Source organism: Monodelphis domestica, chromosome 1 (genome assembly GCF_027887165.1).
Source record: "Monodelphis domestica isolate mMonDom1 chromosome 1, mMonDom1.pri, whole genome shotgun sequence".
Lineage (NCBI taxonomy): Eukaryota > Metazoa > Chordata > Mammalia > Didelphimorphia > Didelphidae > Monodelphis > Monodelphis domestica.
In genome coordinates, this window is record NC_077227.1 from 147,926,991 (window position 1) to 147,952,226 (window position 25,236).

The 25,236-nt window shown below is 35.0% G+C and overlaps 1 protein-coding gene across 7 annotated transcripts in view; it reads right to left on the reverse strand.

Moving 5' to 3' along the window:
• OTUD7A (OTU deubiquitinase 7A) overlaps positions 1-25,236 on the reverse strand; it is a 431,998-nt gene that overhangs the window by 306,551 nt on the left and 100,211 nt on the right. For 5 of the 7 annotated variants that reach the window (XM_007479500.3, XM_007479503.3, XM_056807877.1 and 2 more), the window contains one exon: positions 4,900-5,015. The gene's annotated coding sequence lies outside the window, so the exon portion shown is untranslated. Of the gene's footprint in view, positions 1-4,899; positions 5,016-6,298; positions 6,502-25,236 lie in introns of those variants that run through there. The other 2 variants (XM_056807873.1, XM_007479502.3) reach the window with 2 other exon arrangements.

Consider the following 25,236-nt stretch of genomic DNA (forward strand, 5'->3'; position numbering starts at 1 on the left):
ACCTTTTACATAGTTTCTCTTAGTAGCCCATGAAATTCCCAAATTCAAACAGAACTCACAGAGAAAGTGCATATTGTGGCAAAATTTACAGACTGGTAATGAGTGGCTGAAAATAATAGGTCTGTGTTATCTACATTTCTTTAGAGAAGCTTCACATAACCTACTTTGTTTTATAACTGATTTTTTTTCAGCTACAGGAAGTACAGGCTGAAAGCTACCCAAATGTTGGTTACTCTGGAATGTAATACTATTCTTACCATGTTTTGATCCATACAGACTACAGATGGGAGATGTAAGAAATATCTAGAGTCATCCTGATGATTCATAGCACACAATATAGTACACATATTGCCATATGTATGTATATGTGAGTTTATATGTATGATTATTGGGAGAATGGATATCATAATGAATAAAGGACCACATATAGCCTGTGATCAATTCCTCTTACAGAAAAATTCTGGGGGCAGCTGGGTGGCTCAGTGGATGGAGAGCAGGGTCTAGAAATAAGAGGTCCCAAGTTCCAATCTGGCCTCAGACACTTCCCAGTTGTGTGACCCTGGGCAAGTCACCTGACCCCCATTGGCTAACCCTTACCAATCTTCTGCCTTGGAACCAATACATAATATTGATTCCAAGACAGAAGGTAAGGGTTTAAAAAAAGAAAAGAAAAATGTTGTGTTATGTTTTATCCTTTTGGTGTCCCACACAACTATCAAAAATTCTTCAGTGTGGGGGGAGCTGGGTAGCTCAGTGGATTGTGAGTCAGGCCTAGAGACGGGAGGTCCTAGGTTCATTTCTGGTCTCAGACACTTCCCAGCTGTCACTTAACCCTCATTGGCTAGCCCCTACCACTCTTCTGCCTTGGAGCCAATATACAGTATTGAATCCAAGATGGAAGGTAAGAGTTAAAAAAAAAAAAAAACATCTCTTCAGTGTGAAAAGAGTTGCCAGTCTTTATTAATGGAAGGAGTTTCCTCAAAGTATGTTCTTTATACTGAAGAAATCATAGGTCCTAAGCAAACCAAAGAAAAAAATCTAAATATACATGAATGAGATAATTAGGGCATTTACAAAGAAAGAAAGGTGAATGATCTGAAGAGAATTCAAGAGATGATAGCAGCAAGAATGGGAAGAGACTAGTATAAGTGTGTATAGATCAGTATGATATGCAGTAAATATTTAATGAAATGCATTAACAGCTTAGAATTCTTGTCTTGAACTCAGCTCACTGTTCTCAATATTAACTAAAAGATTCAATTAGACTCTAAAAAATATATGGAGGAAAGGTTCTCCTAGAATGTCAGATTTCTTCTAGTCTGACCTTCCCCATGTTGAAATATAAATAGGTACAATTACTATCTTCATAACATTGGGCAAGACATTTATTTAACCTTGTTGGGCATTAGTTTCCTCATTTATAAAATCCAGGTATTTGACTAGATGGCCTTTAAATTTCCTTCCAGCTCTAGATTTATAATCATCTCTCTCTCTGTCTCTCTGTCTCTGTCTCTGTCTCTGTCTCTGTCTCTGTCTCTCTCTCTCTCTCTCTCTCTCTCTATATATATATATATATATATACATATATATAATATATACATATACCTGCTTTAAAATAGAAGTGTTTAATAATATCTCCAAGAAAAAAAAAAGCCTCTTGATTTTGTTTCATCAAATACTCAATTCATCTTTAAATTTGCTTGTAAGACTAATGACTTTCACAATATATTTAACAAACCAGTACACATCCAATGGTAGCATTATGTTAAAGCTTAAATCTTGGCTAATGTTGACAGGCACATGCATCTCATAATGTCCAACATATGCTCAAGAAGTGAGCAGTTCTTTGTTTAATCAACTAATGTAGTTCAACAATCAGTTGCTTGGGTAAAATTAACAACATCTCATATGGTTGTCATTGTGAACTAGATTAGGAGCATGGATGGGGCAGCTAGGTGGCCAGTGGATAGAGAGCCAGACCTGCAGATGGGAGGTCCTGGGCTCAAATGTGGTCTCAGACAGTTCCTAGTTTTATGACTCTGGGTAAGGCACTAAATTCCAATTGCCCAGCCCTTACCACTCTTTTGTCATGGAATCAATACATAGTATTGATTCTAAAACAGAAGGTAAAGGTTTTTTCTTAAAAAAAAAAAAAGGAGTATGGAGACCTGAATTCAACATTCTGTCACTCTACAGCTGTGGGCAAGTCACTTAAGTTTCATCATATGTAACATGAGAGTACTTGGACTAGATGAAGTCTAATATTCCAGGACAATCTTTCTCCCATATCATTTTTAGATTCTCACTGAATCATTTAGATAATATTGAGAGCTGTGAGTTGAGTTCAACAAGTCTATCAATCAAGATGTTAATGAACTTTATTAGATACTGAGCATCTACTATACACATTTATACTAGTCTCACTGTCATCTACTTTATTTCCTCCAGATCATGCTAATTAATTTCTTTGCAACTGCCTTAAGTATCTGATTTATTGTCTTCATCCCAAGAACAAAGTTCCTGCCATATTCCTCAATGCCTTTAATATTCTTATTTAATAGCTACCCCTCAAAAATATCACTCTATAAAATATCTAATCATTTTCTGCCAACAGTGGCATGACTCCACCTTACATTTCACCATTTCTAAAAGTTATACAATTTTCATGATGCAGACATTCCACTTTCTAATCCCAGCAACTATTATTTTACCCTAACTCAGTCCATTACTTACATTAAATCTACTTTTCACCCTTATCAAAACCCATTTCTATTGTCTTATTTCAGCAGTTCTCAACCTCTCAATTTGTAGCAATGAGAATACATAATGCATATCAGGTATTTACATTCCGAATCATAACTGTAGCAAAATTATAGTTTTGAAGTAGCCACCAAAATAATTTTTTGCTTTGGGGTCACTGCAACATGAGGAACTGTATTGCGGGGTCACAGTATTAGAAAGGTTGAGAACCACTGTCTTAGTTAATATTCCCCACTCTGGCTTCACTTCATACCCAGCCTTGAATCTATTATACAACATTTTAATATTATTATATCTGCTAATCTAGAACATCTTGCACTTCCTGACACTCCACCATAGATACCCAGAAAATTTTTACTTTTGGTTAATGACTCATATCATCCATTTTCTTCACTCTTGTTCCAGAGCTATTTTTTTATTATAGCTGAAGAAAGTAAAATGAACTAGATCCTGATTTCACCTACGGCATCTTGATGGTAGATAATTTCAGCTAAGTACTTTATATTTCTTTATAATACTTCCACATCCATATTCATGTATTAAGTGGTAAAGGAAGTTACATGACACAGTGGATAGAGTTCTGGGCTTGGAAACAGGAAGACTGATCTTCCTGAGTTCAAACCTGGTCTCAGACAGTTGTTAGCTGTGTGACCCTGGGCATGTCATTTAATCTTATTTGCTTTGGTTTCCTCATATATCAAATGAGCTGGAGAAGAAAATGTCAAACCCCAAATGGGGTCACAAACTTTCAGATAAAACTGAAAAATGACTTAATTAAGTGACAGGTGATCAATAAATGCTGTTTATTTGAAGATAACATGGTATTCATTGCTATCAGGTTTTAAACATGAGACATAGTCCCTTGCCCTTCAGAACTCATAATCTCATTGGGATCACCAGATGTATATATACATTAAAAAGTTAAGTACCATTGTCAGACCATCTGTGTTCTATACATAATGAATTATTATGGGAGTTACAAGGAAGGAGAACTTTCTATGGATTGGAGTAGAAAAGGAAGACACCATTAAGGAAGGAAGACGGAAAAGGATGATTCTCTCTAAGAAGGATCTAGATAGCAATGGAGTACACCCTGTACCACAAAGAGTATATCCCTCTTTAAGACTCCTTTGATGATCAGTTATCTGAAACTATTGAAAATTCCAAATCTAAGAGCTACATACTATTTAAGTGCAATTTTTTTCTTAAACTTTCCTAACAAAAGTGACTTCTAGCATTGAAAAGAATGAAAGAAGAGAAAGTAGAAAAAACTTAGGACAATTCATAATTTATTGTTCCCTTACATGATAATCATCATTTAAGAGGGGGGAGCACACTTTTCTTCTTTTGTGAACGTAAAGGCTCTGGATGGTGTTTCTCTGGGATGTGTTTTAGGAGCTATTTTGATACAAAGGAAAAAATTATAACCATAGGCCGTGGCTAAATTAAAATTTATCACTCTTTAGGTAGTCAGTTTCTCTTCTTCAGTTAGGCAGAAAACCAAAAGGCATTAAGAAAGTGGTGTACACTCACATCAGCTGTCAATCTACTTTTCTGTGTTTTCCAAGGGATTGTTCTATAAACCTAAACTATTGCTTGACTGTTGAGAAAAGTCTACTTCACTATGCCGTGTGATAACTACAATACCCCACCAGTGGAAAACCTGCTACAAGGATCTTCTTTAGGTCTTCCAGCCCATTCATGCCACTTCCTACTACAAGAGATTTACTTCAAATATTCAATCAATTTCAAGTATTTAATAAGCACATATAATTGCTAGCATTGTCCCAATGACTGGGGAATACCAGGAAAGCCAAAAAACAAAAATGTCTGTGCCCTCAAGGAGATTACATTCTTAATTTATAGTAACAACAATGAAATTATGCTATTTCTAATAAGAAAATATGTAAATAAATAGGTCCATATAATATATATTCAAAATTATTCTAAAAGCTAAGGCTGCCTTCTGCATATGTCTTATATGAACATATTTATTTTGTAAAGCTAATGACTAGGACAAAACCAGCTTTACCCCTTTGTCAATTTTGACATCAAATATTAAGCTTTTTGCTATTTTCTAAGCAAACCATTGAATACCCAAGGAAGGGGAGCAGGAGAATAAAAAACCAAAATACTCACTGCTAGTTATTTACTTCAGCAACAGTGATTTCCATTTGGTGTCCAGACATCACTAAGCACAACTTCTGATGGAAACTGCAGAATTGATAGCAGTCCTCTAGGAGACACTGTCAACCCTATAAATTAGATTGGAGAGGAAAAGCATCATTGAAATAGCAGAAAGCTGGTAAACATTTTCTTCCTTTATAGGAATAAACTAACCATGGAGGACACATGGACCACACAAAGAAGAATACAAGATTGTCAGCAACCTTTACTGTCCTGCTCAGGCTGCTTTAATTATGAAAGCTTGTATTTGTATTCACTGATGGGTTGGTTTTGATTAGTGGGAAAGTTAAGAACAGTGATAAAAAAGCACCATGATTTATCCCTCCACCCTTTCTCCATCCCTCCCCTCCCCACCCCCACATGCAGACATACCAAAATACAGATATATTTTATAGGATTAACATTTAGGTAAAGTAAGGTTCAATAAAAGTATACTACAATTAATCACATTTGATGTTCTTGTTTCTTGTTTCTTTTTTTTCTTTTGCTATAAATGTTCAAGAAACACACACATGCTCACACACATACACAAATATAGATACACATTCAAGACTAAAAAGGTAAGTCCCAAAATACAGTGGCTTGTTGATTTTCAGAATGCCCAAAGGTTCCTGCTTCAACCAGAGTTATCATTTGTCATAAAATGGTAATATTACTCATTTAGGTCCATCCAAATGAATATAGCTATGGCTAAAAAGGCTGTTTACATATGGAGCCATAAAAAAAGATTTTTTTCCCAATAAAAGGAGTAGGAAATAGAGAAGAGGATTAATAATATAAAGAATATTTACTTGAGAGATCAAAATTTTGCATAGCCTGCTAATCAGTGCTTGAACTTTAGGGCGAACGTATTCATTGCTTTCCACTTATCAAAAGAAAAACAGGATTCATTAAGTTCTCAATTCAACTGTTTGATTTCAACTACTAGCTCATTAAGAACTCATTTTTAGTCTCGCATTCACCAAATTAATATGTAAGGGTGAAAAAGATGCAATGTTTCTATTCAAAAATGCCAAATAAACTGTAGCAGGGCAGCAGTGATGCTTAGCCCTGGAGATCTGCAGAAGCCTGTAGAGGAATCTGCTGTCCAGTCTCGCACTGGGAAATGCCAGCAGAACCACAAGCAAGCTGATTTCGGCATATGGGAAAAGAGCTAAGGCCAGGGCAGCATGGACAGAGGAAAATCAATCAACTGGGCTAGCAAAAAGGGTGGATTCCCAGCTGACAATGCCGGCCATACAAAGTAATGATCTTTTAGAGTACAAAAAATGCAGAATCCAAGTGTCATGCAGGTCATTTGAGAAAGGGGTGAGGGGGATATAAGATTGGATTGGGGGAGATAGTTACTCACCAAATCTGTTCATTATTTGCAGGCAGAAAATTAAACCATATTTCCTGTTTATCTGAAGGGTTGTGAGTAGAGAGATTCTGAGTGATGATGAATTGAAAAGATGAGCTGTTGATTCAGCCCCTGCCCCCTCACTGCTATTACTGCTCACTACAGCATTCAGAGAGCTCCGCTCTCCTCTGTCTGTTACAATCACAGGCTCAAAAATGTTGCTTATCAGCAAGGGCAGTCCTAGTTCTCAGCAGTTCCACAGTGGCTTGCCCATATTTGACTTTATTCCTTATAATACCACTGATTTATGAAACAGATAGAGGAAAACCTATTTTCAAGTTATTTAGACTTTCCACGGTTCTCTCTGAAAGTTCTGTTCATATGACCTCCAGTTAGGTCACAGAGAGCAGTAATGGCTCCAATGCCATTGGCGTTGGGCTTAAAACAACAAATTAGACCAAACTAGAACATTACACAAATCAGTACTCCAAATCTTTGTAAGAGGACCAGATATTTAAACTTGAAGGGCAACTTAGAGGTCGTGCAATTCAACTCCTTCATTTTATAGATGTAGAAATTGAGGCCAAGACAAATTAAGTAATTTGCTCAAGGTCATGAAGGAAAGTAAGGAGGCGAAGCCAGATTCAAACCCAGGTCTTCTAACCCTAAACCCACTATCCTTTTCACTCTATTATGCTGTTTGAATCACCTTAAGAAAAGTAAAACATATTTCAAAAGTATAGAGACCGGGACAGCTAGGTGACACAGTGAGTAGACAGGGTCAGGCTTGGAGCCAGGAGGACATGTATTCAAATCCAGCCTCAGATATTTCCTAGTTTTGTGGCCCTGGGCAGGTAACTTAAACCTGTGCTTACCCCCTTGCCCTTTATCTTAGAGTTGTTACTAAGAAAGTAAGTGTTTGGGAAGTGTGTGTGGGGGTTGGGGGGGGGGAGGATGTAGAGCTTCATCACTCAATACTACCAAAACCATACTGACTTTTGTTCTTGTTATCTATTATCTATGAATTCATTATCTTATTGAGGAAATTAAAATTCCATTTAGCTAGGATGAGGAAAGGTAGGTGGTAAGGAAGGTTAGAACACCTAGCCTGGAGACTGGAAGAAGTTCCAATCTAGTGTCAAACACTCATCTGGAGAAGGAAATGGCAAAGCACTCTGGTATCTTTGCCAAGAAAATCTTAAATGGGGTCAGGAAGAGCCAGAGATTCCTGAAACAACTGAACAACAATAACAACTAACCAGGATAACTTGGGAATGATAGTTTTTGGTTAACTGAATTTCCTGAACAATTCATTCATTCTCTGCCATTTTTCCTTTTAGAAATCCTTCCATCCCCCTCTCTCATTTAATGTTTTTGTGTAATCAAATTTATATTAAATATTGTACAAAAATGTTAACTGATGTGGGCAAATAATGGTCAATTAAGTGGAGGTCATAAATGCTTTTCAACTTCAACTCTTATTGAAAATTTTTCTAAAAATGTTTTAGTTCAATTTCCTGTCTAACTAACTCATCCATTAACCACAATGAGCTTTGTTTTATGATTTAGGATCTTACAATAATAATACATGTATAGAATCTTACTTTAAGACTTAAAACATTAGTTGCCTACAGGGCTCTGATGAATAAGGTATAAGAGGCCAGGCTGAATCTATAGTGACCCCTAGGGCATGGCTAGCCTTTTTAAAACATACCTTTTTAAATAAGTAAGATTTGAACTTATTTTCTCTGATTAAAGGTATTCTCCTAAAGGTGGAATGTGAAAAAATAAATCTAGTTGAAAGTAATTTGTGGTTCTTATTAATTGAGATTTTGCTTCAAGCACATTCCTAACTGAATCACCTGAAACAAGAATTTTACAAATTAAATCCAATTTTCTCCTTAATTGCCACTGAGAAATGGACCTGCTTTCTTATTTGGAAATATGCCTCCAGCATCAATGTCCTTATATCAATATACATTTAGCAGTATGTTATTGGCTTCATAGGACTATCATAGATTCACAGATTAAAAGCTGGATGAGTCTTAGGCTTCATCTAAGCCAACTCCCATATTTTGTAAATTGAAAAAAAACTGAGACACAGAGAGGATATGTGACTTACCCAAGGACACACATCTATCTAATAAGAAGCAAAACAGGATTTGTCTTTCATTTCTTTGTCCCAACTCTAAAGTCAAGTGTTGCTATTGTTTTCATTGGTTGGTCCTAGTCCCCAAGTTGACTTATCTCTCCATTATGGTAGGGACAAATAATTCAGATATAGCCAGTTTCAGGGGATGATACACGAAAGGACATAACTAAAAATCCTATCCTCCGAGTTCTGCCACTAGGTTCAGTATAGTGCCAAGATGACTGGTCCATGCTATGTCAAGAATATAGATGTATGCTGTGGATTGCTTCTTGAAGGAAATTGGAAACTCTGACATTTGTTAAGGTAGGAGCAACTGCAGCAATAACTATGGCTTGGATGGGGCCTCCAGTACCCATCACTATTCCCTAGAAGGGCTATGGGATAGGGCATAGTAGTAAGGGCTTATTGAATCTTGTATTATGCTCAAGGAAACCAGTTAATTTCAGATCTTTCAATCTCCTCATGCATGCATAATGATAAGCAACAATACTTGAAAAGTGCTTCCTCCAGGGTATCAAAGGCTGCTACTGCTTCTCATATTTGTATAATTTGTGCAGAGGCTAATATTGTTGTCTCTTCCGCTTTTCTGTTCTGTCTGCAAGCAATTAGCAAGACCTACAGTTGAGATTTCACATCTACTAGTGCTGTTCCTACACTGAGAAGTCAGATCAATGGACTGAGCACTACAACTCCTGGGATTTGCCCTCCCCCTATTCTAAGTCCCCCCAGAGAATAGAAGAAAACATTGATTGGTATTCTTTCCTCCTATACCTTTACTTTTGTTGGGAACTTACAAGGGACTCGGGAGGAACCATACACTCCAATTATTGCTAATTTGCATTGGCCACTGGTGGATTCAAGGTGGCTCGTGGAGAACTGAATATTTTATAATAAGAAAGCTTCAGGAAAAGAATACTAAATCTGATTCCTGCTTTACAAGTTATAACAAAACATAACTTTACAACTGGGTGTTTTTATATTAAGTTATATTTGAGGAAATATGGTAGAGGGAAAAGAGTTCAGGACTGAGAATTAGATCTGGGTTCTCATTCTGATTTTACTCATTTGTCTGTGTGACATTGAGAAAGTCATTATAAAAGTCTCACACACAGAGCTCAATAAATGTATTTTAATTAAAGTGAATTGAAAAATTCTAGTCCTTCATTCCCTTCATAAAATGAGGGAAGGAATATAAGTCTCTTTAGCTCACTTTCTAGCATTTTTTTATAATTCTACATATTTTCTACCTTGTATAATTAAGGAAGAGGAGGAAGAGTAGTAATAATAGTTTTCAGAACCAAGTTTATAACAAGACCTGCTAAGAACAAATCAGGAATGACCAAGATCCAAACATTAGGAACTGAGATGAGACATCTAGGTAGTTAGTCCTTGGAAAGTCTAGCAGTAGATAGATCTCAAGGATAGGCAGGTGATTAGTACCTCAGAAGTCCAGACATGTGGACTAAAGTTCATGTGCATTATCAGTTTCTAGAAGGGTTAAGAATAACTTTAGTCCTAAAATAATGGGGTTTACCAGATAAGGATTTAAATTTGCACAAAAACTTTGGGAATCAAGTGACAAAAATTTAAGTCATTGTAAGATGAGTATCACAGTTAAAGATGTTCTTTTTTTTTTTCAGAATGTGAATCCATGGGTCCTTATATTATCCACGAGTATGAGTTGGAGACTCATTGATATATGGAGACATATGTTCACTTAAGATGTTTGCCAGCATCACTGAAGATGCCCTCACAGAGTCCAAACAAAAGAATTTGCCATGCCAGTTTCCCAGCTGTTCATATACATAAAACCCAATGCCTGGAACATACTCCCTTTTCAACTTCATATTCCAGAATGCTTAACTTCTGTTAAGACTCAAATCAGTTTACATCTCCTATATTAATCCTTCTCTGAATCTCTTTCTTGGTTAGCATTCTGTCTCCCTTCTCAAACTCCCTCTTATTTCCTAATCTATATCAATATTATATCCCTCTAGTAGGAAGTAAAAGCACAAGAATTGTATGATTTAGGCTCCTAATAAATGTTTGCTAAATTGTATGGTTACTGGAGGATTCCCTATCAATTGTGAGATTTTTCAAACAAGTCTATTTTTAAATGGCATAATACTATAGTCAATCTTCAATTTGTGTGGGGGTAACATTGTTAGAACATGATGTAGAAGTCAAAAGCATAAATGATGATACACTGGACCTATGGGAAATAGGAGGTTAGGCTCCTGTAACCACCAAAATTATAATCATTCACTAGAGATGGTTGAAAAATATACTTTTTTGGCATATAATTCTCTATTATAAAACTTTAATTTTTATAATATTTGCTTTTCCTAATATAGTAACCATGAAATAATCCATAAAATTCAGTACACAAAATAAAATTGGTAACATACAAAACATTTTTCTTGCTAGTAATTACCTAGAATTTGTATGAACATGTCAACTTAAAAATATTGATTTCAGATAATATTCATTTTTCACAACACATGAAATCTATAGTACCAAAAATGCATTTCTCCTTTTTGTAGATATAATGAATTATTGATTCTTTAACAACAAAATCAAAAAATTTAATTAATTTAAAATCAAAGCCAACATTGGCTTAAGACATTTCATTTATCTAAGACCTTAATTTTCTCACTAAGCCACACTTGGACTTCGAACCCAAAGGACTTGTAACACACTTTGAGGGCACAATAGCACAATAGCAACACAAAATTTGAATGTAAAGAAAAACAATGAAAAGAGACAATGAATGCATGGGGAGCTCTTTACAACAGTAGGGTGAACAAGACCACTAAAGCACCTAATGGGTTAATTCACTCCAAAAAATCCATTTTTTTTCCTACTGTGCAAAGCTACAAATTTGAGTAGTTGCTAATGCAGAAATGAGAATGAGGTTACTAATAGTCACAAAATGCTTGAAGTTCTGAACATGAAACCTGAAGAGTGACTAATTATATCAAGCTTTAGAATATTACAAATAGTCCCCAGCAAAACCCACAGCTTTGTGAGAAAGATTGGAATAAACATCAAAATGTATGAAAATCACAGATGTACATGTTTGGATAGTTGTCAGATTGAGTCAATCTAGCTATCTGTGTAAACATACTGAGCACATGCACACACAAACACACACATGCACAAATATGAAAGATAGTAGACAGTGAAAGATTACTGGATTTGGAATCAGAATACCTGATCAAATCCTTACTGTCAATTATTACTCCTGTGATTAAGTAATTAAATAATTAAGCAAGTTGCTTAATTACTCTGGGCCTCAATTTCCAACTTTGCAAAATGAATAGGTTAAACTTGGTAAATAGTGAAGTTCCTTCTAGCTCCAAATAAATGGCCCTGGATATCCAGTTGGGTTCAGAATATAATAAGATATAGAGATCTTGATACACTGCCCTTGGGCAATCATGCAGTGTTTTCTTCTCTTATCCCAAACTGTTTATGGCTTTAAAAAACAATGACACTATATGCCTAAGAACCATGATGCCAGGAAAATTGGGTTTATAAGTAACCCATGGACCAATGGAAAGGTATCTTCCAGGTATAAATATTTTGCAGTATGTTATCTAGCTGATTAATTTATGGAAAAATGACATGACATTATATAGGACACATAGGATAAAAAAAGAGATATATCAGTCATCCCATGAGAATGAGAGATTCTAGGTATACAACACAAGTGTTATATTAGTGGCAATAATAATAATGATGATAACTGAAATGTATGTAGATTTTAGATTCAGCTTTACATATATTATCAAATTTGAGTTTCACAGAAGTCCTGTGAGGCAGGTAAGGCAGGTATTAATGTCTCTATTATAAAAATGAGAAACTAAGCTCACAAATAAAAGTGATTTGCCAATCACAACCAGTGTAAGAGATAAGATATGAACCAGGGCCTCCCTATAGTGTAACCCCAGACCTCTATCCATTCATTATACCCTAGATATGATACACATGCAAGCACACAGACACACAAAATATTAAAAGAACCACAGGAAGGCATTCAGTGAACTGAATTTCCAAAGAATTTCTGAAAAGACAAGCTTAAAGACCACACAGCATAAAGTAGCATTTCTCATTTGCTGGTCAGAGTGCTTACACTGAGGAAGTCACAAATCTGCTCCAATGACAAAGTATACAGAGAGTGGACTGGTCCCTGGACCTAAAGCAGGGCTGTATCTTCAAATAGGGAGGGGTTAGGTGTCTCGGGGGACTTTGTCTCCAAGGCTACAGGGACTTTGAAGTAGGAAGTCAGGCCAGTCACTACAAGACTATTATAATAGCCAGAATACCCAAAGGAAACTCTTAGAATTCCGAGCATCCTTCCTGGTTCTGATAACAAACAATGACACTTGATTTTCTTAATCCTTTTAAAATGTTTTAATCCTTGCTAAAAATTCTTTTTAAACCTTGCTAAAACTTGCAGAGACCCCAATAGAACAAATAACATAGTAATTGCTTCACACCTGCACTTAGACTTCCAGAGATCACCTGGATTCCAGCTAGGATTTACTATGCAGATGTTTATACCAAACACAAAGCATCCAGATGAGAAGATTCATACTTTCTCTCTGAACTGGATAGACTTATTATAGTCTAACTTCTATACTAAGTTGCTTTAGGAAGAAAAGGTAGTAGAGCTTTAACATATCTTCTCTATCTATTAATTTATCAGTTTCAAAGATCACTTAGAAAAATGGTTTTATAAAGAGATCTATGACCTGGCCTTCAAGAGACACATTTAAGGAGTATGTCTTTGTTCTCTTCAGATGTCTGTTACGAAACATCTATCCAAGTATGGCCACATGGTTCTTTTCTAAGAAGTAGAGAAGTCAGATTGCTTTGTGGTAGATATGAATGTCAATAATTACTGTTCAAAATAGCAATCAGTCTGAATATCTTCCTTCCTCTCTTTCCCTCCTATTCTTTGTTATCACTCAGGACTCAAATGTAAATATTTCTGTTACTCTGTATCTCTGGGACCATAACTATAGAAATGGATATAAGAGCTAACTTGGACACTATGATATGATCATTTGAAATAGTTTTATTCATCATTTAATTAGAGCCTCACAGAAGGAAGATCCAAACAGAACTCAACACTTTGGGTACCAATGAAAATTATATAGTGTGTTAACAGAATATTTACCATGAAACATATAGGTAATTTCCCACCACTCCCCAAACTAGACAAATTTATTCTAGGTAATTTTGCCTATCGTTTCTTATATTGTCTCTAGCACATAGGAAGGCAGATTGCCTTTGCCTTTGTTAAGATAGCAGAACTGGTTTAGAAACCTTGAGTTCTTTCAGTTTAATCAAGGTATTCCCCATATAAGAGCTATATACTTTCCCAACTGAGAGGAAAGAAGAAAATGGAGGAGGTAGAATATATATATTCCTTCAATTCTTCCCTCAGACTCAGAATCCATTGCTGATTTTGTTTTGGTAGGACTTCCAGAATCCCCTTCCCAAGGATACCTACATTCTTACAGGTGCTTTTATATTATAGACCTAAAAAATGAAGGCCCTAGTAATGCTAACTTGTCTGTGATCTTGGCTAAACATGGCTCAGTACTAAGTTCCCCATGAAAAAGCATTGCTGATTAGTTTAAGGTGATTAAATCTACACTGTCTCTGTCAAAGCTGAGGTAATGGATCCAGACATTTAATTTTGCTACCCATCTACAAGAATGCTTTAAAATAAAATCACATGCAACTCCTTTCCATAAGAAGACACGAAAACAGGATTTTTCATCCCCTCTTCCCAAAACATCTCATTCAGCCCAAATTAAGGAATCTTCTAGTTCAGAGAAGGTAGGAGATCATATTTCAGGAATTAGATTCAGAAATGTTTCCTTAGATTGTCCATACTATAATTTCACTTTTTATCTAGTGATACCTTGACCTTTAATATACAAAAATAAAGCAGAAATTAAAGTAGAAAACCAATAATGTCAAATAATAAATCTTACTTTTATCTGCAACAATCTAGGGGGAAACTACTGGCAATGTTTATATTTAGTAGACATTTATGTGATCTCTTTTTTCATACTACTCTGGATGCAGCCTTATCCAGTCATCACTAACCTCACATTCACAGCCAATTCAGTCCACAAAAAGTATATCCCTTTCAGTTCAATGGAAGATCACATCAATGAAAATCAAGATGGACTCTGGCTACTATCTATTGAAAAAAATCAAGACTTTCAAAATACATCTTAGTCTTTCTTTTTAGCAAAGAAACTAATCTCTCCAATCAGAGTAGAGACAATATTGAAAACTAAAAATAACAAGATGCCTACTAGTAAAATAGGTAATCAGAAGATTTTCTTCTACAAATAGAGTTCTATCATTGATCAAATCAAAGCTAAGTTGATCATAGAACTATTAAGTCGCAGAAGGAATGTTTTGTTTTTCTAAAGCATTTATTATTCTTCAATAACCTAGAAATTGAAATATATGATGATTTCAAACTACTAAGGTAATTGTATAGTCTTCACAATGCCTCTTAGAGGTCATCTTATTTCAAAGATTTGGAAACAGGGGAAATGAATTACTAGTGTCATTTCTTCAATAGACCATTTTCTAGAAGTAATGACTAGAATTTCTAGAAATCAAAATGTTTTAAAAAACATACTGAAGGGACTTACTTTTCAAAAGACTTCTACAGGGAATCTTTTAAAAAATAATAAAACAAAAAAGTCTTCTCATAGAAAAAATTATTATTGCTAATATTTTGTAAAATTGGATTTTCATGTCTGATTTATTCAAGTAGTAGTATTCTTTATATGTATTCAAGGTCATTATATCCATGTATGTCAACTGACATAAAATTTTTAAATAATTTAACTATAGTTTACCATAGTTGCTCAAATCTGTACAAATGTACCTTAAATACAAAAATACTAAAAGAAGACATAATTTTACTTTGAAATAAAAATTTTCATCCTACTATATATATATATTTTAATTTGGAAGGATTTTAAAAAATGAGGCAACTTGGTCTTTTGAATTATTCTTAAGTTCTGATTTTCCTGGTTAAAAGGGTTAGACAAAACCTGTAATAAAGTAAATCAAATCTAGAACTTTTCCATTTGGAAGGAGGGTGGAGCAAAGGGGCAAGTCTTAGGCATAACGTTAATGGATTAAAAAAACTCAAAGTTTCTAATGTCCTTTTCACAGTGACAATGGCAAAATGCGATCTATGTGATATGAAATCTGTGTTTTACAAATCATTTGCATATATATTTATTTGGTTCCTACACTACCTTTGTGAAATAAAGGCAGGAATTATAAAATCCTTACCTTAACCAAAGAGGAAATAGAAAGCTCAGAGAGAGGTTATGGGATGTGTCCAATATCATATGTGTCAGAAGGACTCGTATAGATTTATAGATGGAAGGAAACTTAGAGATTGTCAAAAGGTAGTGTAGTTTACTGGAGAGGATTCTAGACTTAAAAGTCTGGAAGACCGGGATTCAAATCTTATTTGTTTGACACCTGTTAACTGTGTGACTGTAGGTAAATCAAACTCATTTTGTGCCTCAATTTCCTCATCTATAAAATCAGGGTAGAGGTTGGAGGTGAGCATGAGGTTCCTTCCATCTTTAAATTTATGATCCTATTATCTAATATGATCCCATCAGATGAATTAACAAGGGGAAGAACCAAGAAAAGGAAGTGACTTGCCCAAGGTCTCAGAAGCATTTAAGGTACAGAGACAGGATTTGAATTCTGGTCCACAGACTCCAAAGCCAGGACTTTTTCTACCAGAGCCAGTCTGCTTCCCAGGGATATGGTTATATAAATATTATTTGATAAGATATTATTGCTATTGTTCAGCTAAAATCGATTCTCTTTATTAAGAATCCAATTAGCTTCTTGTATCTATTCTCCATTCTTAAAACATGGTCCAAGATGGACATATTCTAACAAATTTGCAAGAAAAATTAAATATTACTGCATAGAACCATAATAAAAGAGTTAACCAAAAAAAAAGCAAAACCATGTCAAGTAAAACCATAAGATGGAGGAGGGAATACTTCTTTTATGATAGACATGGTTTTAAAAAATATATTTTTATTTTGGTTTCGTTGCTTTGCAAAAATAGTTCAATTATTATCAAAATCCTTTCGTCTTTAGTTGGTAACTCCATTATGGATGCATTTAAAACATTTTGTCTCTCATCTGAAGTATGGTATTTATTTTAGTGGACCAGATATTCCTCTGTAGTAACTGAATTCCATTTTGGCCATGGCACAATTACACAGAACAAAAATCTGGCCCAGTATTCCAGAATTCAACTCTGGGTCAAGCAATGGCCTTCTTGGAGCTAACTCATTCTGAAAACTGTGTTTCATAGATTTTTATTTTTACTCTGGGGCAACCATGAAATGTAAACATTTTCTTCACATTCTGTGCAGTCAGCAGGAGAAACATTTGTTTTTCATAAGGTGAACCGATTGCATTACCGTCATCTTACTCATGTAATAAAGCAAATCATTTCAAATGAATGACAATTGACAATCCACAAGGAATAGCACATTTCCCCTCTATAAAATGCATTTTATGGAACAGTGGCAGATAGGGAGATAGAGATCTCTTACTTTTGCTAGCATCTGCATATAAAAATTTTAATGGATTCAATTTGGGTTGAAAACTCGTAAGTAATCCCAATCTACCCCTAGATGGACAGGTTTTATGCCTATGGAAAACTACAAAAAGCCATTGTAATTTAGCTATCTCTAGTGTCCTCTGAAAGATTTATAAGGAAGGAGAGAGAAGTGAATATAACAGTAGAAAGAACAGAATGTAGATATCATTATCACTCCTTTGTCTTACCCATTTTTCCAGATGGTTCAGTGCAGCTCTGTCTTATTATGGGAAGAATAATTCAAAATTCAAGCCTTAAGTTATACCTCTACCATTGGGGTTATATTACATTGATTCATACACACTTTCATTTACATGGCTTTGTAGTGCTATCTTCTTTGATTCTTCTCTCTCTTATTCCCACTATCTTATTGATTGTTCAATCAAGTTTATCTCCTCAAAATTTCTCACATCTATTGTCTTTTCCCCTAGTCATATTGAATTAATTCTAGTCCAGGTTCTCATCACTATTCACCTGGACCATTGAGTGCCTCATGATTAGTCCACCCACCTCCAGTCTCTTCCTGTGAATACATCCTTCACTCAGATGTCAAATTAATATTGTGAGGCCAAGTGCTTGCAATGAAGTACTCTTCTCTTAGGAGAACAAAACTGGCCAAATACTGACATTAACAGAGATTTCCTAGATAAGGCCACAAGTCAAAGAAATTTAGAGACTCTCTTCCAAGAACATCTGGAGGTCAGGGGCCAAAGCCTACATGAACATGGCTTATACCTCTCTGGTTGATCCCTATGCCCTAAAACTAAAACATGCTTATTTACTTTTGATAAACAATTCAGTAAACATTGAATTAAAATCAATTATATATAGACTACTGTGTCAGGCATTGTTAGAAGTACAAAGTTCAGATAAGGCAAAATCATTTGCTTTATACCACTGTACAGGTATATGATATATGCACAAATAATAATGCATAAGTGATTAGTGAAGTACAAAGATTAGTGCTATGAAATCAGCAAAGTTTTACTGAAGGGGATGGCAAATTGAGATAAACTTAGAAAATAAGAATAAGAACTCAACAGATAAAGGCAGTGGAGAAGAGAATTTCAAACACAGAAAATGGTATAAGCAAACACAAGGAGAAGGGCAAGACATGTACAATGCGTGTCAAGTAATCTAGTTTAGCTGAAGAATAAATTACGAAGAGGGGATTTTATAATCTTGAAATGTAGTATGGTGCCAGATTGTATAGGGTCTTGGAAACCAGGCAAAGGAGGTAATTTAAAGTTTATTCAGAAAGGAATAAGAAGACATTGAACGATTTTAAGATTGGGAGTACTATGACCAAATTTGAGCACAAGGAAAATAAGTGCTTTGAAAGGAGAGGGAATAGAAATGAGGTAGGAAACCTTATTAGGAGACTGGTGCAACAGTTTATGGGTTTTAATGAATGCCTACACTAAATTAGTGACAAGAGAAAGAGAAAGAGGTTGAAATTTGAGATACTGCAGAGGTAAGCTCAACAGACTTGGTAAATGGCTGGTTACCACAAAGGAGGGAAACAGTCAAGGATTATACCATGTTTCCATATCAGAAGATTGAATAAACACTTATATCACTGTCAGAAACAGTGAAATTGGAAGAAACAAAATTTGGAAATAGATATTTTCTCCATTTTCATTGAACCATAGAGTTGGCATAGACCCTGATAGGCCATTATATCTCAGGGCAAATTAAACTTAGAAAAGCAGCTTTTTATCCTTTTCTAAAAAAAACTTATGGAAAGACTCCATATGCTGCCTGTTAAATAAAAAGAGGTTTCTGTTGTCTAACTCTGTGAATCATTTTGATTCACTTTTTATAAAAAGACATTCACGTAAAATTTTGATTATCTGTATTGTAAAAATTCCTCAAAAAATATTTCACACTTGGCTAAGCCAAAGCTTATTATCCAGAAGTTGTATAGAGAAATAATTCTTTCCATTAGTATCACCTTTTGGTAAGGGATGAAAATTCTACAGTCTTAATTAGTTGACCACATGAAGGATTTTTTTTTAATGAACAAAAAGATTATTAAATAAAAATGATGATACATTGAGTATGGCTAAAGCCAGATACCAGAGCTGTTTCTCTAAGTATCTTGCTCTCAATATTATGTATGTCTGTTTCAGCTCACTCTTAACCTTGGAAATAAACTAACTCTTATTATAATTGATCTTCAGAGTTACCATCACCATCCAATGGTTGGTAAAAGATGGGAAAACATGGACACTGAGATTTTTAGTCTAGAAAAATAATGTTTCACATGTATGTATATAAATATATATATGTATATTACTCTTCTGATACTTTATGGATTTTGTATTTAATGTGCAAGAAGACTTAGGTATCTGAACACCATTTATAGTATAGTATTGCTGTGCAAACCAAATTTCTGGGTTTTCATGCTCATGAGAAGAGTGTGTCTTAATCTGCTTAGGAAGAAAAAGTGATGACTTTCATTTTTTTTTTACATTTTGAATTCTAATTTGTCTCTCTCCCACCCTCCCAACTCCATGTTGGAGAAGGTCAATATTTGATATAGATATGTATATAGAAGTATACAATACATATTTCCCAATATCAGATATTTCTCTGGAGATGGGTATTTTCCATCATGAATCCTTTGTAACTGATGTGAATAATTATAATTCTCAGAATAGCTTAATCATTCACAGTTACTCTTTGAACAATATTACTGTTATATTCTCTTGGTTCTGCTCATTTCATTCTGCATTATTTCATGCAAGACTTTTCCATGTTTTTCTAAACTATAACTGCTTATTATTTCCTATAGCACATTAGTATTCCATGGTGCTCATTTTTAAAGAGAGTTTATGGCATTCTTAGGTTAGGAACTAATTTATTTGATATTTAATTTTTAAAGGAAGCTTTACCAATGCTTTCTTTTGTTTTGCTATTCTTTCTAGATGTTTTGCTCCATCCTTCCCCTTCATGCCCCCCCCCCCGCACCCCTGCCTGCCAATTGAAACTTCCCTTGTAATAAAGGTTAAACTAATGGCCTAGTTTGACTGAAATGTAGAGTACATGAAAGGTATTAGTGTGAAATGATGGAAAAGTAGAATAGTGAGATTGTCTTAAAGAATTTACATTTTCACTTACAACCAACAGAAAACCAATGTAGGTTTTTCACAATGTAGGTAATTTCACAGTCACCCTGATATGCTAAGAAGATAATAGTTTATAGGATAGAATATAAGAGGTGGAATTAGAGACATAGAATCCAATTAGGAAGCCATTACAATGTCCCAGGCAAGTGTTGATAAAGGACATGTAAGAAAATTGAATGGGCTATGCACAAGTCATGAAGAGGTAGAATCTATAAGATATGACTTGACAAATGGTTACATGCAGGGAAGGAAGGAATGGAATAATCAAAGATGCTTGACTCAGAGTATGGTAGTGCTGATAACAGAACTAGAAGAGCTGGATGGGAAAAAATTTAGAAGGAAAAGATGATGAGTTTTCGCTTCTGGATAAATTGAATTTGAAGTACCAGTGGAGCCTCTAGATAGAGAGGTACAGCAAATGGAAAGAATAAAGGTAGATATATAGATCTGGAGTTATTTCCATAAAGATGGATATAATATATAAAGATTTTTAAAAATATAACATGAAACTAAAAATATAACATAAAAATAAAATATAAAACAAAAATAAAATATAATAAAAATATAACATAATATTACACATATTTAAAATATGTCAAAATATATTATAAAATAGAAAAATATGAGTATATTTAATTTAAACTTTTCAAATTAGATGAGATGGCCCAGGGAGAATATATAAAGATAGACAAAAAAGACTCAAAGACTTAGTTTTAAGGAATACCCACACTTTGGTGGCAGAAGATGAAGATTAGCCAGCAAAAGAGACAGAGAATACTCTATAAGAGGTAGGAGGAAAGACAGAAGAAAACAGTATCAGAAACATGCCTGCTACCTTATCTTTGATAATATTATATTGTATTACTGATTGACATTTGGTCATCATACTTGGAATGGAGACATAATGGTATCTTCTTTACCTTTCCCACTCAGGTACCATTAAACAACAGTTATTTTAAAAATGGGGCAGCAATGAGTAATGTGACTAGACTAAGAGAACATCTTTCTATTGGTAACATTATAGGACCTACTTGATTATACTGACTTGCCATTTTAAAAAAAGAGTCACTCCTAAATCTAGCCTAGAGCCTTAAATGCAAAAAAGTGTTATTATACCCTAGCCTTCAGGAGGATTTGATGAAAAGGATATAAGGCTCAAGCAAAAGGGAACCAGACTAGTAGTGGTTGGAAGGACATAGCAAACAAACACATAGGAATTCCACTATTTCTTCTCTCTTTCCATTTTTCTGGTGGTCACGATAGAGGAAATGTCAAGGAAGATCCCTCCGCCACTTTTGTCCCTTCCTCCTTTGGTAAAAACTATTTTAAGGATTTGCCTCGACCAGCCTTACTTATTCCTTCACTCCTCTCTGGTCTCTCTTCCTGACATTCTGGACTTCACCATGACCCAACAGTCTTCTCACCCTCGAAGATATCTCTACTCCTCTGCTAATTTGTGATTTCTTCCTGAAACATCCATTTTGAAGACACACCCTAAATGAACTATACTCCAATACTCTTGCAAATGCTTTCCTGGTTCTCTGGACTTCTCCAAAATGCCTCCATAGTGATACATTCTCTCCTCCTCTTCTATTTCAATTTCCATTTATGTGCTGTCTTCAACATTAAAATGAGAATTACTTGGGGACAGCTGTGTAAAAGGCAGGGCAAACCTAGTCAAATCACTTAACTTTTTGCATATTCTGAGTGCTTAGCACAATATCTAGCACTGGTAGGTGTTCAATAAATGCTTTTGACTTAGAGACTTGGAATGACTGAAAAGTTATATTTTTATGAGTAGAATTTCATTACTTAAATATACATTAGTTGCAAAAAAATTTAACTGACTATTGATATTCAACACTTTAAAGCATTAAAAATTATTTAAAAATATTTAAGAAATGAATACAATATAGTGTGGGTTCATTTGAGGTCTTAATATTCAAAGCTCCTGAAATGGAGATTAAAAAAAAAAATATATATATATATGTTTATAAATGTCTGTGTGTATATATATGGCAGTATATGTACACACATACACATATATACATATATATATACACACACACACCCACTCATACATTTATAAATTGCCTTCAGAAAACAGTGGTCTCTAGAAAGGTAGTAGTGCTCCTAATCATGTTTTTATACCCTTTTCTCCATTTTCCAAAAATATGATTCAGTGGGGCCAGAGCTACAGAAGTTTCAGAAAACATTTTTTATCTACACTGATATATATTTCTAACATTCATCTGTAAAGATCTACATATTCTATCTTCTAGACCCATGGTGATGAACCTATAGCACACATGCCAGAGAGGACATGCAGAGTCCTCTCTGTGGGCACGAACTCCATCACCCACCAGAGTTCCTTACTAGAAAGGCAGAGGTACTTGCGCTGAGCTGCTCCCCTCCCTATCTCCACACACCTGAGGACATTTTTTTCATTTCACCCATGTCTCTGCCCAGCAACCCAATGGGGGTGGTTCTTCCCTCCATTGCCTGGGGTTAGAGGGGGTTAGTGGGGCATAGCCTTCAGTCTCTAAAAGGTTTACCATCATTGTTCTAGACTACTGGACTTTGTCAACCACCTTGCTAGTGAAGTCTCAGAGTTATAGGACATTCATAGACTATATCCTGGAGGACATAGGCATTTCAACTCTGAACTCCCACTCCAGGGCTCATGACATCTTGTATATTACATGGTCCATTGTATTTAACTTGACTGTCATTATTTACATTCTGCCCTGGCCATCTTACAATCTACTCTGCTACAGATGAGCAACAGGAAGCAAGTCTTCTTTGTTGCTCCTCATTTTTACCATTATATGGCTTATGTAACCCAAAACATAAAGTTTAACAAATGACCCTTCATTCACCTCCTTTCCATGGTAAATGCAATTCTTTTTTTCCTTTAAGATTTCTATTTACTTTCAAATCTTGCTTTATAAAAATCTTTATAAAAAGCCTCTGATTCTAAATCCAGTACCCTTTCACTATACCATGGTTTAAAATGCTTTCTTTTTCTTTTCTACAAATCTGTCTCATAGGATTATTGTAATATTGAACAAAATATAGGCAACCTTCATGAAGGATTTGTTGTTTGTAACTCAGAAATTATTTCTCCATAGAAAGAATACTATATATGGTGTTTAGGTGCCTAAGTCTTCTTGCCAAAGTCTATTTGATTATTAGTATACATAACGGACAATGTTGTATTATGTTGACTTTTTTATAACTCTTATGGTGCTTTGTATACCTCTCTGCTCTTAACACACATTACTGTGTGTATTAGTAATGATATATAACCTTCATAAAATACTTGAAGGTTACCAATTGCTTCACAAATGTCATTTTTACTTGATAATATTTACAAATATTATATCATTTTATTTCTCACAACAACACTGTAATATAAATACTAAAAATATTATCATCCCTATTTTGTTGATGAGGGAAATAAAGCTGATTCACAAAGGCTCACACAGCTAGTAAATGTCTAAGCTAATATTTGAAAGCAGGTCCTCCTTCTCCAAGTTCACTATATCATCTAGATGAAATACTATCAGGTCTGAAGAATCAAAATTCTATGTGACTCAGAAGACAATCAAAACATACTTGGATGCAATACATCACTATGACTTTCACGTAAATAATAGCATTAAAGATATATTCAAGAATATGTGGGACTAGAAAGGAAGATAGGATGGTCATATAGTGAATTGGAAGATAGGTGGGGATGGTCATATAGTGAATTGGAAGATAGGTGGGTAAGCCAATTACTGTATTGGTAATCATGGAATGTTACAAGTATCAGAGTAAGTCCTCTAGAGTATTTAATAAAGTCTTTATAGAATCCATCAGTTAGTCAATAAACATCGATTAAGAATCTACTATGCACTATGTACATTATGCTAAGTGTTGAGGATGCAGAGAAAGGCAAAAACAGTTCCTGCCCCCAAGGACCACATATTCTAATGAAAACAATCTGTAAATAACTAAATACATATAAAATACATGAAAAATATATGAAAGCTAATTTATGAGGAGAAGGCATAAGTAGCATGGGGGACTGAAAAAATCTTTCTAAAGTGAGATTATGGAGAATAATAATGACACAGTATGAGGACGAAAAGGATTGGAATCTACAAAGGTAGAGGGAGTACCTGCATAAATGAGATCAAGAATCCATCAAAATAACCTGCCTATTTGCCCTATTGTTTTGTTCTTCAGTCATTTTCAGTCATATCCAACCCCTCATGATATCTTTTGGGATTTTATTGGCAATGATACTGGAGTGGTTTGCCATTTCTTTCTCCAATTCATTTTATAGATGAGTAACTGAAGCAAACAGGGTCAGCTAGTAAGTGTCTGAGACCAGCGACACCTGAGAATTACCTAAACTTTCTATCTTCCCCAATGCCTAATCCAGGGTCAATTTGGGACATTGGTTACATCTCCCTCTTGACTCTTTTAAAATAGAAACCGGTCTCTTTTTCCTCACCCCTAGTGATACCTACAAGGTAAGGGGGATAGAGACTTTCTCAGTAAAAAAAAATGACTATGATGATGATATCTGTGAGTGTGGAGTCAAAATTGGTAGGCTTCTAGTAAGCTCAGTTTAAAAGTTGGAGGAATCTTGCAGAGGAGGTTGTCATGGGAAAAGTCCAAAGAAAAGAAAAATTGCTTCTGTGTCTAGATCATTCCAGGACTACTGTGAGCAGTAGAAGTGATCACAATGCCAAGAAATATTAAAGCACCCTAGACTTCATTGCCAAGAGATGTCAGAGCACTTTAGATTACAGCAGTTGCACTAAGACAAGTCAATAGTTATCTCTACAGTGCTTTCTAGGTGCTATGCCAAGGAGCCAGTCCTCCCAAGACTGCAATCAGGGTGAGTTTCCCTAGCACCATTCTGTGAGCGAACTGATACACCCCTCTCCCACTGCTTAAAGGAAACAGACGGTTTAATTGG